The sequence below is a fragment of the Haliaeetus albicilla genome, chromosome 10 (assembly GCF_947461875.1).
Source record: "Haliaeetus albicilla chromosome 10, bHalAlb1.1, whole genome shotgun sequence".
NCBI lineage: Eukaryota > Metazoa > Chordata > Aves > Accipitriformes > Accipitridae > Haliaeetus > Haliaeetus albicilla.
The window spans coordinates 25,125,480-25,143,018 of record NC_091492.1 but is presented as its reverse complement, the minus strand read 5'-3'; the positions used below and the strand labels follow the sequence as shown (position 1 = coordinate 25,143,018).

The following is a 17,539-nucleotide window of genomic DNA, read 5'->3' as shown; positions in this document are numbered from 1 at the left end:
AAGAGATGCTCCACACGGCTGGAAGATGTGCTCGCCCCCCAGCCCGGTGGCTGCCAGGCTGGGATGGAGGGAAGCCTGCCGCTATGCATAGGCTTAACAGTGCCCCAGACCGCTGTCTCAGCGGAATCCTAGGGGCTCTGCTGTCCTCCATTTTGTCGCAGTAAGGGGAAGCCCTGCTGGTGGGCGGCCGTGCGGCTTCCTCCCTCCTGCTCTTTCCTCTTCCTCCTCTCGGAGCTTTTGTCTTTTGTTGCCCCTTCTTTCTCTTTCCCGCCCCTCTCGGCCCTTATCTTCCCCCTCCCACTTGTGCTGCTTCCCCTCCCCTTCCTTTCTCAGGAGCAGGGACGCCTCGGGAGGTCAGTGAGTGCCGAGGAGAGGACACCTCCTCCCGCCCCTCCGAGGACCCGCCTGAGGGGGCGCGCGGGGGCCCCTGAGAGCGGGAAACCGTTAGCCACGGGGTTCCCCGACTCCGGGCAGCAGGGGCCGAGCCGCGACCCCGTCGCTGATTGGCTCCGATTTGCCGCAGTTCCGCCCCTCCGCCGGGGCCGGCCTTCCTGCTCAGCCTCGCGTCCCCGTCCCCCCCCCCCCCCAGCAACGGTCGTTCCCCTAGGGCTCCGCCCGCCTTCCCCGACCGCGGGTTCGCCCCTTCAAAGAGGACGGCGGTTCAGCGCCCCTCAGCGCAGAGAGAGGTGAGGGGAGGGAAGCTCCCTCTAACTGCCTCATTTGCATCCTAAAACAGCGTTGGCCTCCCTTTCTGCCTTCCCCCCACCCCTCAAGAGAGGCTTTTCCTGTCAGTTTTAGAAGCTTTATGCTGGTGGTGAGTGGTGAAAACAAGAATGTGGTTCCGAATCCAGCGGGGTGGGGCGGGGAAGTATAAAACCTAATCGCAAAAGTTTTTTTCAACGTCATGTGTGAGAAAGGTAGAATTTTGCTGGACTTCGGTACAAATGCTCAGTGTGAAAATACAAAGAAATTTTTCCCTAGAGAACTCTTCAAAGCATGTGTTTCAGGCAGCTTGGGCTGCAATGTAGTTCTTATGTCCCCCAAATTTGGCCTGCTTTCCCAAGGAAAAATAACACATGCAGGGTTACCTGACAAAATTTCCCCTTTTCTCACCTTCCATACAGTAGCTATTGCCTAATAAACCTGATACTGCCTGTAAACCTGATACAGTCCCAAAAGGATTTTGGGTACCTTTTTGTGAAAGCAGTGCCTGGGTCAAGGGGAGCAATGGTATGGGTCCTCCCACAGAGCAAAGGGGTAATAAATGTGCTCTTCATTAGACAGCAGGGCATGGATTTGAATGCGGGATTCTGGAAATCCAGTTTTGTGAGTTGTGTTTCTCAGGAGACTCCTGTGCTGTTGCCTCTGCAGGTCTCATCAGGTGCTGGTGAAGACGCTGCTGCTGCTTTACACGTGTCTAGTAGCAGATGGCACAACCTTCCTGGTCATGCTTGTGCGCTGTGTCTTTAGACCTGCCTAGGACAGGCATCCTTTTCTCTCAGCAACTGTTATAACCCTAGTGCAGGTAAGACTTAGACAAACAGGTTTTCTTTCATCTGTAATGTAACGAAGAACTAACAGAATTGTCCCTTGGCACTGCCACATGTTCCAAGATGATGAGTTAGCCTTTTTTTCCCTTTACTCCCCCTCCCCCCCAAATGAAATTAATTTTAAAAAATCATACCGTTGAGGATATAAAACCACAAGGGCCTCTCAGTGTCTCGCCTTCAGGGAGCATGCATTCAAATTTCTTCATCTGTATTCTTATGTGATAAAGGGGAAACTGACATTCTCATGTAGTCACATGAATTCAGGAATTTGGGCTTGGAGAAAAGTGTAAAATACTGAGAGCTGTATGATGAAGTAATGAGAATTACCAGAATGAAAACTGCCACATTCACCAGTAAACCGAGTACTGTGTGTTGATTTTGGCAGCAAGAGTTGTTGCTGTATACTAAAAAAATACCCACCAGTTTCACTAATCATAAACATTACAAATGTCTGAACCAAAGAATGAGATCAATTCAGAAGTTATGAGATAAAAATAATTCTTAAATTATTTTTACTTGTCTTTTCATTTCTGAGTCTCTTAGTTGTGCTGGCGTTGCAGCTTGCATAAGATTATATCATACTGTAAGTACACACTCATGCTCTCCATTTGCTGTTCATCGATCAGCAGGACTGGCACAAATGGAGAGTCAGGGCAAGCAGCTGCCCTAGGGTAGCAAAATGCATAGGATGGGAACAGAAAAAGTCATTGACAGCAGCTGCTTTGAGCAGGATGGCAGAAAATTTATTTCTGCAGAGCATAGCGTGGGGCAGTGAAATTTCTGGTGCTACTCCTATTGGGGGATTTTTGACTTGAGTTATACCTTTATCTTCTGGGGAACACTCTTCTGGCTTTTAAACTTTAAAATTATAGTTCATAGTATGCTTCAGTTTCTAATTTGAGTGTGCTTCATTTAAAAAAAAACAAAACCAAACCAAAACCAAAAAACAGCCCCCAAAATAATTGAGGAAGCCCTTTCCTCATGCTTCTAATTTAACTGCCAAAAATGAGGGAGAATCCAAAAATAAATGTGCGGTCCCAACAACAAACCAAAAGAAAACCACAGTATACATAAAGGCTGGGAGCTCTTGGCACTGAGGAAAAGGATTCTGTTCTAGGAAAAAAATGACCACAGACTTCATATGTTAAAATGGTATGTTTGATGTGCATTTCCTTCTACAGTAAAGTTAATTCAAATAAAATAATCATATTGATGACTGAGGAGTAGCAAATGCGAATTCCTCAGCTCCACCTAGGTGAAGCATTAATAGTTTCTGTCCATTAAAAGAGAGCTGTACACATAGCCTTTATTGAGGTGCCTGATAGGTTCTTCAAGAACTGCTAAAGGTGATTTAAGCCTGACCTGCTGAGCACAGTGTAATTAGCCAGTTCCAGTTCTGCCTCGCTGGGCAGACCCTACATGCCCTTTTCATGCTTAGAAACTGCAGTGCCATGTCACAGCTGTCTCTGAGACCTGCAGAAAGGAAGGGTACACCGACTCTCCAACAGGCATTTAACAGACATCGGACAACTCGGATCTTGTGAGATAAGGGAAAATGAAAGCAAAAAAGCAAATGGTCCTGATCTAAACAAAAATGATACCTCTGCCTAGTCAGTGGAGTGTGAGCAGCTCCAGCAGGCAGCAGCACTTCATGTAGCTGCTGCCAATTGCTTCCCAGAAAAGCCTCTCTCTTTCCATCAGCTATGAAGGGAGTCTGGAGAGACTACCCTCTGCAGACTAAAGCTATCCTCACTAAGTAGTCCTCTGAAGTGGCTGCTTTGTATATTAAGATATCTTTATTGTTGCTTTTCACCATAAAAGTAAAATTCTGTTGTGCTATTATTTCTATGTTTGCTTGATACTGTGTTTTTTATTAGTTAAAGCATGATAAAGGAACACAGACTGCAGGAAAACATAAAATATTCATATGCTTTTCACATAAATGGTTTTATCAAATAGTTGACAAAAAGGAATTTATCTCAAAATATTTGAGGGTTTGAGGTTTGTTTTTTGGTTTTGGTTTGGTTTAGTTTTTTGTTTGGTTGTTTTGGGATTTTTTTTTTTTACATTTAAGTATAGCCTCATGACAGTATTGTTTTAATAGTAACTTATTTTGTCAGAGGAATTGTTGGCATCATGCAACCTCCAGACCAATAAAGAAGTTAGTGTGATGATGTCTGAGATCCTTACGGAGCTCAAACCAGCACTGTAATACGTAGAAGACAGTTACCCCTGTTAATGTACAGTTAGATGCAGTTACCAAACACAAAACGAAGGGCAGTCGTTCTGCAGTGTGGAACAAGCCCAAGGGATGAAATTCTGGCCTGCGTTCCAATGCAAGTGTGAGCTGCGAAAACTAGGATGGGGTCAGATATAAATTTAGGTGGTAAACCTGGGAAACAGAGAAAAGGCTCTGTGGTGTGCAGTAGGCTTAGGAAGGTAGCTTGTAATGGGAAGTGTTCCCACCCGAGAGGGTCAGACCTCTGGGTCCCTTCTGGTAGAGAAGTGTCAGAAATGTGTTTGAGCTCATGTCTTTTGGGAACTTATTTAAGATAGACCGAAAATCTCTGTTTTTTTTTTTCTTCAGGAATGAAAGATCTGTTAGTTACGTCAGTATCAGCTGACAAGTTTACATTTGTATATTTGTTTAAAGCTGCATGGTAGCTTTATCATAAACTTGTGTGATGGTACGTTTCCTCTGATACAGTCATGTAAGGCCTTTAGAGCAAATCTTGAAGGAAAGAGTAGTTAAAGACATGGGGGATACAAAGAAAATGGGACAATTTTGTCATACCCTTCTCCCTTGGGAATATATCTTTCATGGGAATATTGGTCACATGCAGAAATAATGTTTAATTACGAACCTAAGATTGGAAGGGACCTCCTGGCTAAAATTGTGTTGATATTAACATGTCTTTGCAGCAAGTGCCTTTCCTAATACATTTTAGAATCACAGTTTTTTCTCTCGGCTGCGTCACAGTGATGACTCATAATTGGTTTTCTACTTAAAAGTACACTGTGGTATTTTTTCTACGCTGCCATTTTGTTACTAATGAGCTCCTGTATTACAGCAAAAACTATCATTAGTACTGAAATGAATGACTTTGATAATTTGTGTTTCTGAAAACTAACAAGAATATTTTCTTCAATTTATTCTTTCATCAGTATCACTGTTAGGGGATCTATACAGTAAGTAATAGGACCAGACTTGAAAATTCAAGTAATTTGTGCCCTATTTTGTGCAGGAAGTTATAAAAACAATGTGGTATTTAAAAATGCCACAAAAACAGCTGAACTTTTTGCTTTTAAAAAGGAAAAAACCTTCTGTTTAATAAAAATGCATGTATACACACACACTCATAGGTAGCATACTCATCACATATCAACTCATAGGTAGCATACTTACTAGCTATCAACTCTTTACAAAGTATCTATGAAGATAAGAACATGAGGATTGACCCAGTTAAAAAGTACCCTGGATGTATTTTGGAATTTAAGAATTTAAATTTTTTATTACACATAAGCTACAATAATCTAAAAACATTAAGTTGAATGAAATTCTCATTCTTCAAACTTGCAGGGGTGAAAGTTAAGCGATACCTTCATCTCCATTTTAGCCTCTAGCAGAGAAGAAAAGGAAACTTACCGTTTACTTTCCAGGAAACTAAATCATTAGTTTGTTTATTAAGAATCAGTATTCAGCCAGCTAGTGTTGTTCATCCACGTGACATCAAGTTACACGCCGTTAAAGGCAAATATTTGAACTTTCTTACTGTTTAATGTACTTTAAGTATTACTGAAATACAGTTTTGTTTACTGACTTTTACAGTTCATTTTCACACACATATATATATTTTCATCCTTCTCTACATTCATCTTTATGGACTTACTAACAAAAAATTTTACAATAGTTACTTGCCTAAACTGAACAAAAACCTGTTTAAAAATGATGTTAAGACCATGTTCTGAAAAGGGTCCTAGGTCTTACGGCTCAGTTTCATTCTTTGACAGACATACCTTTGATCTCCTTTACAGCTCTGTAACTTTTATATGGCTTTCTGGCTGGAAAATAAACACGCAGCAGTAATGAGAACAAAAGGGTGAAATTTCCTTTATAGTTATAAAGTAATTGCCATACAGAACTTCCATGCCAGAAGCTGCCTTCATGACGATCTGTTAGCCAGAGTATGGTGTAGGTGTACACGTACTGCCCTTGTTCACTGATGTAATAGTCTCTGTGAAGCACATTCGCATTGTTAGTAAAAGTGGACTGTACAAAGGAACAGTGTTTAATATAAAGGAGCAGAGGTTAGTATCAGCCAGAACACAGGGGTACCTCAATGCCAAAATTCAAAGGAAAAAACTGAACATTACTAACCTGAGTAAAGTAATTAAAGCTTAATTAAGTCAGGATATAAAATCACATGCACACATAATAATTCTTCAAATCAAGAATGAATTGTTCCTCAGTGGACTGACTGAGGAACATCTATAAAAAAATTATAGATGACATGCTACCTATTCTATCAAATTTTCTTGACTGGAATTTTATTTTAATCAGTCACCTTATGAACATTTCAGTCATAAAGCCAAGTGTCACATACCTAAATGAGACCTTGTATCCAAGAAGCAGCTAGTGGTTCTTCTTCTATGCAAAGCCCACCACTAACCTTGGCAGCAGTCCTGCAAACAAGTAAATTGCTCTGCAGCATAGTATCTGAATAAGAAGCACTTCTGATATCTACAATTTAGAATTCTTAATCTGCGTAGTGTGTAGGTTAGTAAATATTTTAAAGTGTGTTTCTAGATGAGGAATATCAAGTGGACTCGCCTAAATGAATGATGAGACCACAGAAGAAATAATTGTGAAGAAGGAGTTGGTAATCAGGAATTTGTTAAACTACACTGCATTATCAACTACCTTGCTATTATTAATGGCCCAATTATGCTTTTTTCACTTGAGGAAAAATCTTATGTAAAGATAAATTGAAATTTTTCTCACCCCAAAATAGTTTGCTTTATCACAGTACACACTATTAAACAAGAATCAAACATCAACAAGGTGTATTTGTTCCTCTAAATAAGAGTTCAAATGAAATGAAGTCAACTTCAGTATCAGTGCTTGTTTCAAGATAGTGGTTTACAGTTTGGTGCTTTTAATTATTTTTAATTGCATATTGCGAAGTTATTTTCTCCAATTACAAGAAAGCATTTTGCATAATATCTACTACCTTTCTCCTTTCATTTAGAAGACAGCAGTAGCTTAGGAAAGTACTGATTAATTCTTGTCAGAGTAGAATAAGTGTAGTTCCTTTAAATATATATATAGAGTACACACACACAGATGTATAGATGTATTTTTTCATATGTGTATGTATAAAATATTTTCATAAGTGCTTGCAAGCAAACAGGCACCTGACTTTCTTTAAATCATCAGAGAACAGGCTCCTAATTCTCCTTTGATGGATTCTGTAAACTCTGCACAAAATTCAAGGGTGCAAAAGTGAGGTCAGTCATAGAACAGCCAAAACCAGAGCCAATTTCAAACGATTAAGAAAACTTCCTCAAAGAGACTGAAGACAGAGGTATGGTGAAACCAACAACAAATTAGAGAGATGTGTAAAAGGAGAGGTGGCTGTGGTTCTGGGATTCTGGGAGCTCCTGGAGCAGGTGGGGAGCCTCCTCAACTGTTTTAAACAAAAGGCTCAAAATGGTGGAGAGATGCAAGCAAGCTGTGACAGCCTGATTATCTCCATCTTGTTACACAATGGTGGTCTTGAAAGAACTCGTGGCATATATAAAGTTCTGGACCTGAGCCATGGAGAACACTCTGCAAACCAGATCATGCCACAGGAGGTAAAGGTCAGTTAGTTGGCACAAAGTGGTAGGAAAGGCGAGATCCAACAGCAATTTTGTAAGAGGGTGTTGGGAAATAGGCAAATCTTTGAAGGGCCTGTTCCTTACTGCACTGACCAGCCCGGCCTCTGTCCCCCTCTGCCTGCTATGAAGGTCTGCTGCACTGAAGCAGAGTCTCACCAGTGTATGAAAGGGGTCTGTTTTGTGGGCTGGCCCACCCAGGATGTTCCATCTCTTTAATTCTTTTCCATATGTAATCAAGCTATGACATTTTAATGCTAAATACTGGGTGTAATCACACCTCCTGTGTACATCCATCCAATACTTCTGCTGAAGTTCATATAGCTCTGAAAGCTTAGATTGTACCTCTTGAAATACTTAAAGCTTTTGGTGTTAAAGATAAATGCATGTGTTTGGGGCTTGCTTTCTTTGAAGCATGGACTTCTTGAGATTAAAATGTTTTATCTTATGATATAATGAGGGGTATTTCCATCTCAACTGATGTGTATCGCCAGGAGTAGTAAGGTTGGTTGTTAGTGAAATCTCTCACATAAACATGTTACACAAATTAGTGAGAGGCTTTCCCTTAGAGCCTCTTTTTTTTACACATACATCTAGAGTTAGTCCTCATTCAAATCACAGGTCAGAACAGACTAGTTGTACCTTTGTAAGAATGAGGAGGGATGGAAAGAGGAAGAATATTAATTTATCTCTGCTCTGAATTTCTGAATAGCTGTAGGCTTAAATTTCTGCATAATTTCTACATTAAGGTTAAGCATTTTCACTACAAAGAAGATTCCAGGAACATCATACTATTGAAAAGCAAAAATATTTCCTAGAACAAAGTGAGGAATCATGAAGAAGATAGTAATATGAAACGCCCACTGAGACAACCATTTAAATTTGGAAATTCTTGCTGTGTGTCTTTTACCTCAAGTCTTTTGAAGTGCTGTAGTTGCAACTTTTACAAATTCCCCCAATAGGTCTCTCTTTCCTTTCTCTAGTACACCTGAATTTCTAATGGTATAGAAAACGTACTTTCACTAGGAATCGAACATCAGTTCTATATGCAAGGTTAGTGCAAATGTTGTTTGCTGTGTAGAAGGGGAAGATGTAGTTTAGAAAGAGGGAAGAGTAGATGAGGGAGAATTGGAGAGCAAGACAAGTTCTCTTTACCTGCTGAAAGGAAGAAGCTGCACCGGCCTCTTTGTGAGGGCCAGGCGCAGAGAGCGAGTTGAACTGGGAAGTCCCTGTGACATAGGCACGTGCTTAAAGGTATAGTTAATACTTGTCTAATAGCTTAGTACTCTCTTCTGAAGTACTAAGAACCTGCTTAAGTCATTTGCTGAATTTGCTCCTAAATGTTGGAAATTATTCAGCGGTTGGTGGTATTTAGACCAATAGTACTCTTAGTTATTTATCTTTAATCTGTGTAAGTGTTGGCCACAAGCTTGAAGTTGAGGCAATGGTATTACTTACAGGTATTCTGAATTAGTCATGATAATTCAGAAGTGACTAAGCATGTTTAAGGAAAGTGAGATAATTACGAAAGTGAAGGCAAATATATTTATTAAAACTCAATTTGCTTTTACAAGCAATTATATTTATCTGGATATAGTATTTAGAAGATAGTTTAAACTGTATGCAAAACCTGCTGTCTCTCAGATGTTTCCAATATAGCATAATTAAAAAAAAAGGAACTGAAAAGAACACACTCAGCTATAGAATTTTTGCTTCATTTCCCCAACTCTTTGTGATGGCTGCTAGCAGCTCCACAAATACCAGTGACAAATCAGTGAGTATAACGGCAGCAGTTCCCAGAGCCACTCAGTTTTCTTCTGGCTGGAGTAAGTAAATGAAAAGCTTGCATGGATGTGCAAAGACAAAGACCAGGTCCAGTTGTCTTGCATGGTTCCAGTGACAGAAAGCAGCAATAAAACTGACAGTTAGAATCACTAAAACCAACACCAAGCATTGTACATTGTCCATTCCCAAATCAGAAGCAGTTATAGCCTGTACTGATGGCTCATAAGTTCAGTCGTCCATGTCACTTATGAATACATTGCATCATGCTCTGGGGGAAATAACAGCTGTCAAAAAATACATAGCGGTGCTGTGCTCTGCAAGCGCGGAACTGAAACTTTATTTTTTGTCCCGAGACACTTGAAACTATGCCTCTTTTATTCTGTGAAAATGCAGGGGAAGGCACGATGGGAGAATCTCCTTTCTCTTGTTGTGGAGTGACCTCGTCTGGCAGGTGCCTGGAACGCTGGTGGGCTGCCTGGCCCTGGGACCCTCCCCACGGGTCCCGGCGGGCCCCTGGGGCCTGGAGCTGTTGCAGGCAGTCAGCACTCAGGCTGGTGACTCTGATCCTCCTGTCGTTTTGTGGTTTTGCTGTTCTTACATGCGTACCATTTTCTGTTAATATGTGCATGCACAGCGCCGTACAGGGCACAGGGAAATGACGCTCTAGGGCCGCTTGTAGAGGCACCTGGATGCTATTGCAGTATGAATCAGTGAATAGGGAGGGAGGCGGAGGAAAGAGGAAGGGGGAAAATTGTTAAAAAAAAAATTGCAGTGGCATGGAAGTGTCCCTATGGCTATTCTTTAACCACGTATTACCGATTCTGCTTCTAAACTTGATGGGCTCCGGGCACTTTAGACAGGATCTGGCCTCTGGTTTAGGAAGAAAGAGCACTAGAGGGCACCATCTACACGACAGTCCGACGAGTAACGCGCTTGGTGTTGAGTAGGGGGGAGAATCGCAGACTAGTTACCTTTAAGCTATGTTCTAACTGTAAACGAGTCAAAGTAACTCTTTAAAATGGCATATTTTGGAAGGTTCTGGACTCATTAGTTCCTTTCATTTCATTAAACTTTATATTGTAAGGATGAAAAGGCAGCAAAATAAGTAGCATGTGCTTCTGTCTGTAATGATGCTTGAAGAACTCTTGGTGATCTAAAAAATTATTTGGTTTCATATAATAAAATATATAGAGTTTCCACAAGGCTTCATCTATAACCCCTGTCTTTACAACACTCAGGAGCTGTAAATAATAGGTAATTATTTTCCCCTTCATTAGGGAACTATGACAGAAGGCTGCATTCTAAAAATATTTATTGCTTCCTGATTCACTTCAGGAGCATTTGTTCAGGATGAGAAGTTACAGACTGACTTCTTAGCGTGTTATGATTTTCAGAGTGCACAGGCTAGGTGTGATAGATTCTGAAAACTCTGAGCTGGTCAGAGTTGACTTTCAGCGGGATTCTGACAACTGAGCTCGTCAAACTCAGGGGTTTTTAATTTTAAAGAATACCGTGTGTCTTCATCTATAGCGTCAGATGCAATAAAAGTGCATGATAGGAAGTGCAGAATGGAACAGCTGTAAGGATGATTCTACTTTTTTTAAGCTGGCAGACAAATGGCACTTGGTCCAGTGTCCTCTGTTCTTGCCAGCTTGAGAGGTTCGCTACCAGAAAGCACTACTTTAGGGAACAAGTTGGGCAGTGTGCAGTGCCTGAAAGACCTTATTCATCTAACAGCCTGGAGGAGCTTGTACTACATTGTCTGGTATGCATTAGCTTTGGGAAATTAGTACTCCAAATTTCTTGCAAAAAAAGAAAGTTTGCCTTCTTTTCTACATTCACTCTTCTAAATGAACTATCCAAAAGATTTAGTTGCTGTTCTGTCATGTTTAGGACTCGCACAGCACTGAGGCCACTGGCACAATGTTTTGGGGAGTATGTTCTTGATAGTCTAGTAAAAATATAATGCTACATCAGAATTTGCCTCTTAGGTAATGAAAATTTAGCCTACCTGAAAGGGAGAAGGAAGAATCTACTGTGAACAATATTGCTCTTTCTGTTCTCTCATAAAACATTTAAGGTGACCATATTATATATCATTCAACCTCTGTACTTCAGAGCCTAAGAAGAAAAAATCCTCTACAGAATACTGTAATTATTGCACTGCTTTTTAATTTAACTTGCCCTTGAAAGGACAAAAGCTCTTCTTGGCGTCGTGCATGTCATTACTCATGTGCTAGTGGTTTGGGGATGCTTTATTTGTAGCACAGTCCTTCTGTATTAAAGGGGACCCCATAAAATTTCCAGGTACACTTGATAAAAATCCCATCTTGGATTAGTGCGATGCTGGCCCTGCCTATAAATGCTTAGGTAACCTGCCTGCTGAGCACACACTCTGCTCACCGAAGCAATAGTAAATGCAGCAAAATCTGATACTTTTTCCACAGATATCATTCAAGTTCTTAGTAAACTTCTAGAAACAGAATTTTCTTTTACTAGTCCAAAAGCTTCACAGCAGTCAGTACTTTTCTTTCCAAGGTGTTCACTTGTTTTCATTTCCTTTGCCCCCAGCCCCTCTTTGTTTCCTGGTCTTACATAGTCATAGAAAAATAGACCTGGTCTTGTGGGCACTGGTCTAGTACCTAAGATCCTTGGGTTTGGGGGTTTGTTTTTGTTTTTCTTTTCCAAGCCAAAATATTCTGGGCTTATCACAGTTTGTTTAAAGTTTGTTTATCATGATGTACCTTATCATCATCCATGAAGGACAATTGTCCTTACTGTGTATTCTGGCCAACGCTCTTCTTATCCTATTACATTTTCTAAATATAAAGGATGATTTCCTAAATATACAAGTAATAATAGTAATTAATTACATCCTTTGGGCCAGAGTAACCTCTGTAGGTTGCCATGGAGGATCTGGTCCTACAGCTAACTGCTTTACGTTTCTCTAATTCAACAAAGCAGTTGTACTCAGAACAGATTCAGTCACTGGTGTATTTCTACCTGCCAAGGAGTCTCCCCAGGAGACGTATAGCCACTTTCCTATCATTTTCTTTCTAAGCTTTCTGGTGCAGGGGTAACATTATACCGTGGTAATTGTAGCAATTCCTAATCTGCCATTGCTCTAAATTAGACAGGAGCCAGTCCCCACGGCACACCACAGCTGCAGCTCAAAATCTGGGCTATAATGCGCATGCTGAAATAAGATGATCAAATCTTATGCTTAGGGGCTGCTGGTTTCTGGGAGGTATTTCTGGGAACAGCATTACAAAAAATAATGCATGTAGTGAGCTGTGTGTTACTTCGGAGCATGAAGCAATAACTGATTCTGGAAGCAGGATGCTAGACTAGATGCTGAATGATAACTGAACACAAGGAGAATTTTTCTCTTTATCGAAAGGGATATAACGTACTGATCTCTAACACGACTAAAGTGCTAAGGTTAATTACTGGCCTCTGTTGAGAAGTACCACGTGCTGAGTTATCAATCTGTCTTTCTAGGTAGCTGGGGTTTTGAGCATCAACACTATTTCCTGTCATACCTAGTAGTTTCTTGGCAGCTGCTCCCAGTCCTCCCAGTCAAGACTTACGATGCTTATTTCATAAACTCTAATGAAATCCCAGTTTGGGGTTGTATGGCTGCAGGCCATAGCTAGTTTGTTCTCTTTTCTCCTGCATCGTCATTGAATTTACTTGCTTTCTCACACAGTCCTGACCCTGGGACAGTGCCATTTGTACAAGTACAAGAATAACAAAAGTGTTTGTGTAACAAAGGAGCATGTGGACAGAATCCCAACAACTGGGTCAAAAGGGGTTCGGTTCAGTGGATGTGATGAACTTCTTGTAGAATCCTGTTCAAGTGCTCCATTTCTCAAACCGTCTGTCACACCTCTCCTCCTCCTCCTCTCTTCTTCTCTCATAGCTTTCATGTTTACTGGGGATGCAAAACCATGGGTGTGTAAACAACCAGCAATGGTTGCAGTTGTAGCCAACAGCTGCAAAACTTTTGTTAGTGTAAAGTTGAGGTTCACAAATACACCAATTCCTTCAAGTTCAAGGCTGTATTTAGCACAAATCCAACAGTGCCAACAGTTCTCTCAGCAGTCTGTGACTGTAAACAAACACATTTTCATTTGCTGTATCTTTAAGAGCAGCAAACGTGCTCTGGAGATATTCAGTCACTTGGTGTGACCTGTGCATCCCCAGCCCTGTGTCTGTTGCGAACAGGAAGAAACATTTTTCAGGAGGTGTCCTTGAATCTGGCTCTTCCTTTCTCCTTTGTTCACTAGCATCCAGATTTAATTAATTTTCCAGGCATGTTGCAAAGTCCATCTGTTTTCTATGGACTTTTGGGAAAGTGGCATATCAAAATGAGCATTGCCAGCTTTCACAATTGTGTTATGAATATTGTACTAATACATCTAAAAATTGCAGCACCTGGAGTCATGTCAATGTAGGATGATTTTCACCATCATTTAAGAAACACATCCATCAAACCTCTTTAAGCTTTAAAGGAAAGCATGATTCTAGGGCATTCTTAAATGCACAAGAGGCAAAAGGCATTCTGACAAAATCATAAAGACTTCTTTTTAAACCTCATATTTTCATTGGAACCTGACTTAAGATTTTTGAACTTTTAAGGCTGGCTATACTGATAGAAATTTGGAATCCTAAAGTCCTAATATGTTTGGATTTACTTTCTATAGAATAGTTTTGATAATTAAAGTTATTACATAGATGTAATAGGTATTTTTGATTATGCAAGGCCTTTGAAGTGCACTATAGCACTGGACAAATGTGAATGGGTATGTTACCCTGGACAGTGTCAAAGATGATACAAATGTAACTGAGAACTGCCATACCACATCAACATCTCTGCTTTCCATTTACCCCCCAATGCTGTTATTTCACTCTGCTGTGTATCTTCATTGTATCTGAGTGTGTTTCCTGTGGGTTCAACAGCAGAAGCAAAGCTTGGCACATTGCGGCATTTTATCACTCAGTAAGTCTGGTTCTGGATTTTGAGACACTGCTGTCATTTTGTTGTTATTTAAGAGTGGGAAATTTACTGAATGCTTTCCAACCAGTTAAGAAAGATTGTTCCTGTCTGGAGGAGCTCCCAGTATTAAGCGTATGATCTTTTTTGCAAAAGCACTTTCCTGTTCTCCCTGCTTCTGGGCAGATAGGAAACACAGTTGGAGGTGGCTGCTGCTCACTTTGGTCAAACCTCAGGAAGCAGCTGTGTTTTGACCCTACACAAGACACAAAGTATGTTCATACCTGTGAACAGCTGACTTTCAAACCTACATTAAAAGCAAATGTTTTACAGAAAGCTTGCTTAATGAAAAGTAGAAAAATCACCTGTTCACAGCACTGGAATTGTTATTTTTGTGTATTTCCATTATCATTATGAGGATATTCACAAAATCCAGGTTCCCTATACCAACAAGGGAGGCTGACTGTCACTCAGTGACAGTCCTGGTTGGGCCTAGGAAATGCAAAAGACAAAATGAAAAATAGAAAGGAGAGAGGAAAACGGAAGTAGATGATGACAACTCTTCTAACACTCTAGGCATAATTTTTTGGTGGTGTGTGGATTACTTCATTTTGGGAATAACAGATAAATGGTTCAGTGCAGAGCAACAAGTATCCTGCACGCATTTTAAATGGATGCTGGCACCCCAGCATCCCCAAAGTATTTCAGCATATCTGATAGGGGAGCCCTAGAAAACATGTGGAAATGCTGGAGTGTGGTTCAGATATTTACTGACTGCTAAGTTGAGTTAAAGGGGAAAATTACAGGTTAGAAACAGTGAGTGGAAGTAACAATTGCAACACAAGTGTTGCCACATGCGTTCATGTACACCCTTTGATGTTTCCTGTGAATAGGCTTTCCATTTCAGCTAATATAGTTAGGCATTTTCATAATAAGATTCCAGGCCTGAAGTCATGCTGCAACCATTTCCTTTGGCCCCCAATGTTTTTAAACAACAGATTGACTGCATGTATTCCTGGTTTTGTGTGAAAGGACAATGAAAAATGGACCACCTTGGGATGTTAGTACAGTACTGCAATATCATTGCTGTCTTCTGCAATCTCTCTGATGGGTATATGAACTCTAAATAACATGATGGACCAGCTTTTGGAACTGAGGAATGTGTATATTGGACATGACATTCAGTTCTGCACATGCTGTTTAAAAATTATAAACAAGGGGATGTCAGAAGTTGCAAAGTTTCTCTTTATTTTTTATAATTTTCTAATATTTTTAGCCTCCTTTTGTTCTCCAGAGGCAAATGTTATTCTGGAGCGTTTTGTCTGTAAGAACAATACATATAATTTAATTTATCTAAGCCCAGATTGTTTGCAAGTATTTGCAATCAAACTTTGTGCATGCCCTGCAGGTAGACAGGGCTGGCTTGCCCCGTGCTAAGTTTAATGCTGAACAGAACAGAATAGGATAGAAACCCTCAGAGTGAGCTGTTTGGGGCCAGCTGGATGTGACCTCTGCTGTACTGTACTGCATGGACTTAACCTTACGCAGGTGTCATTTGCAATACTTCCGTTTTTATGGTATAGACACCCTGTTGTAAAACATTCAAATACTTCATTAAAAAGAGAATTTGAAAAAGGAGAAGAAAAAACTGAGCGATGCAAAAATGCGTATCTCAATACTTAAAATCAGTACTGTTAAATATAGTCACTTAGACTTTAGAATCTGTAGAGCTATCATACATTTTAACTTGAAAGCCTATCTCAGAGCTGTAGACAGGACATAACCTAATAAAAACCAGCTGGAAATATGATACCATCATAAGAGGGCAGAGCAAGACAACTTTTCATTCACCTTCCAATAAACTTCATGCAGGAAGGGCAAAGGGTGAAGTGAGATTGGTGGCAAAGTTTTCCCCACAAAAATACATGCATCCAACTCCCCCGGAAGGCAAAAGATGGGCTTCCCACTGAGCAAATTTTTAGCCTGAAATGACTTTGCCTACTGCGCTCTGGCAAGCAGCTGGACCACAGCAACATTACTCTGCACTCAGTTGCTCCATCCAAAGCCCTGAACATGTCATGCGAGGGCCAAATCCCTGAATGCGTCACACAAGGGAAGTGTATCATCAGGGCAGCCTGGGCTTTCAGCTTAGTGCAGTGCAGCGTGAAACCTGCTTCCGTTGGGGCAGGAGGGTGAGCAGTGAAACCAGAGAGCTGGCTGTGCCTCATGCCATTAGTAACATCTGACATGGGAAGGTTTATAATGCGCTGGTCCTGACCTGGCTGAGCTGTGGCTACCAGGCTTGCCCCAGAGCGGCTGCAGGCTCAGGCGGCAGTGGCATGCATTCCAGTGACTGCTGGGTTGGGAGCACTCCATACTTAGTAACAATATGGGACAGAAATGACAGTGAGACTGGTTCGTTTTCAGCTCTCCTTTATCTCACAGAACATTCTCCAAGTGTCTTGTTCCTGCATGTGTTTTCACAAATGATGGTGTGTGTGCTGCTTTTAGAAGGGATCTTCCTACTTCTCTTAGACATCTCCCAGCTTTTGTTTGTATCTGATCCATTTGTTCTGGAGGCACCATCAGCTTCTTTATGGACTGAGGGAAATAATTTAGTGATTTGGGTATGAACCTTGGACATGTGAAACATGGATTCAGTTTCCATGAATTCTCTTCCTTGATAACAGACTGCATGCAGGATTGAATGCAGGACACAGCAGATTATCCCCCGCTAGGTGAGATGCCTTTAACCCAGGGCTCCCTCTGATACCAGTGGAGGGAGATTGACCCTTCTGTTTTGACTGAACCACAATCAGTCACTATGATGAATTCTTATTTGCTCTGTTACCGTAGTGCTTGGGAACTGGCTGTAAACCAGATCCTCTTTGGCCAGAATCGTATAGACACAGAATGAAAAGTCTTGATGTAAGTATAACAGAAGAGGTAACACGTAGAGGCAGACATATCATCATCAGGGAATTGAAAAGAAATACTGAGATCGGCTTGTTAACCAGAAATATTGGTACATTATCAGCTTAACAATAACATTTCTTTGGAGGCATCGTGGCAAAAGAAGGTAATATAACTGTGATACAATCTAATTATAGCTGACTTTTTTTGTTTGAAAGTTGATACCAAAACCTACTGATTGAACACAAAGATTGAATTAACGAAGAATTAATCAAATCAAGTGAATGAAAATGAAAATTATTTTTATTTTTTAAAAATGAGTAAAAAAGATCAAGTAAAAGTTGAGGAAATTGAAATGCTTTGGCTCAGCATTTCTGGCAGCATCCCATAAATGACCAAAAAAAGAGAAGGCAGGCTT

At 40.7% G+C, this 17,539-nt stretch overlaps 1 protein-coding gene and 1 long non-coding RNA gene across 2 annotated transcripts in view; one reads left to right on the top strand and one right to left on the bottom strand.

Annotated features, from left to right (window-relative positions):
- Nucleotides 1-17,539, bottom strand: part of MRPS21 (mitochondrial ribosomal protein S21) — an 88,427-nt gene that overhangs the window by 51,803 nt on the left and 19,085 nt on the right. The gene's annotated exons all lie outside the window — the stretch shown is intronic.
- On the top strand, nucleotides 641-3,398 carry LOC138687105 (uncharacterized). Its single transcript, XR_011326439.1, has 2 exons — nucleotides 641-814; nucleotides 1,372-3,398. It is a non-coding gene; the product is annotated as an uncharacterized lncRNA (long non-coding RNA).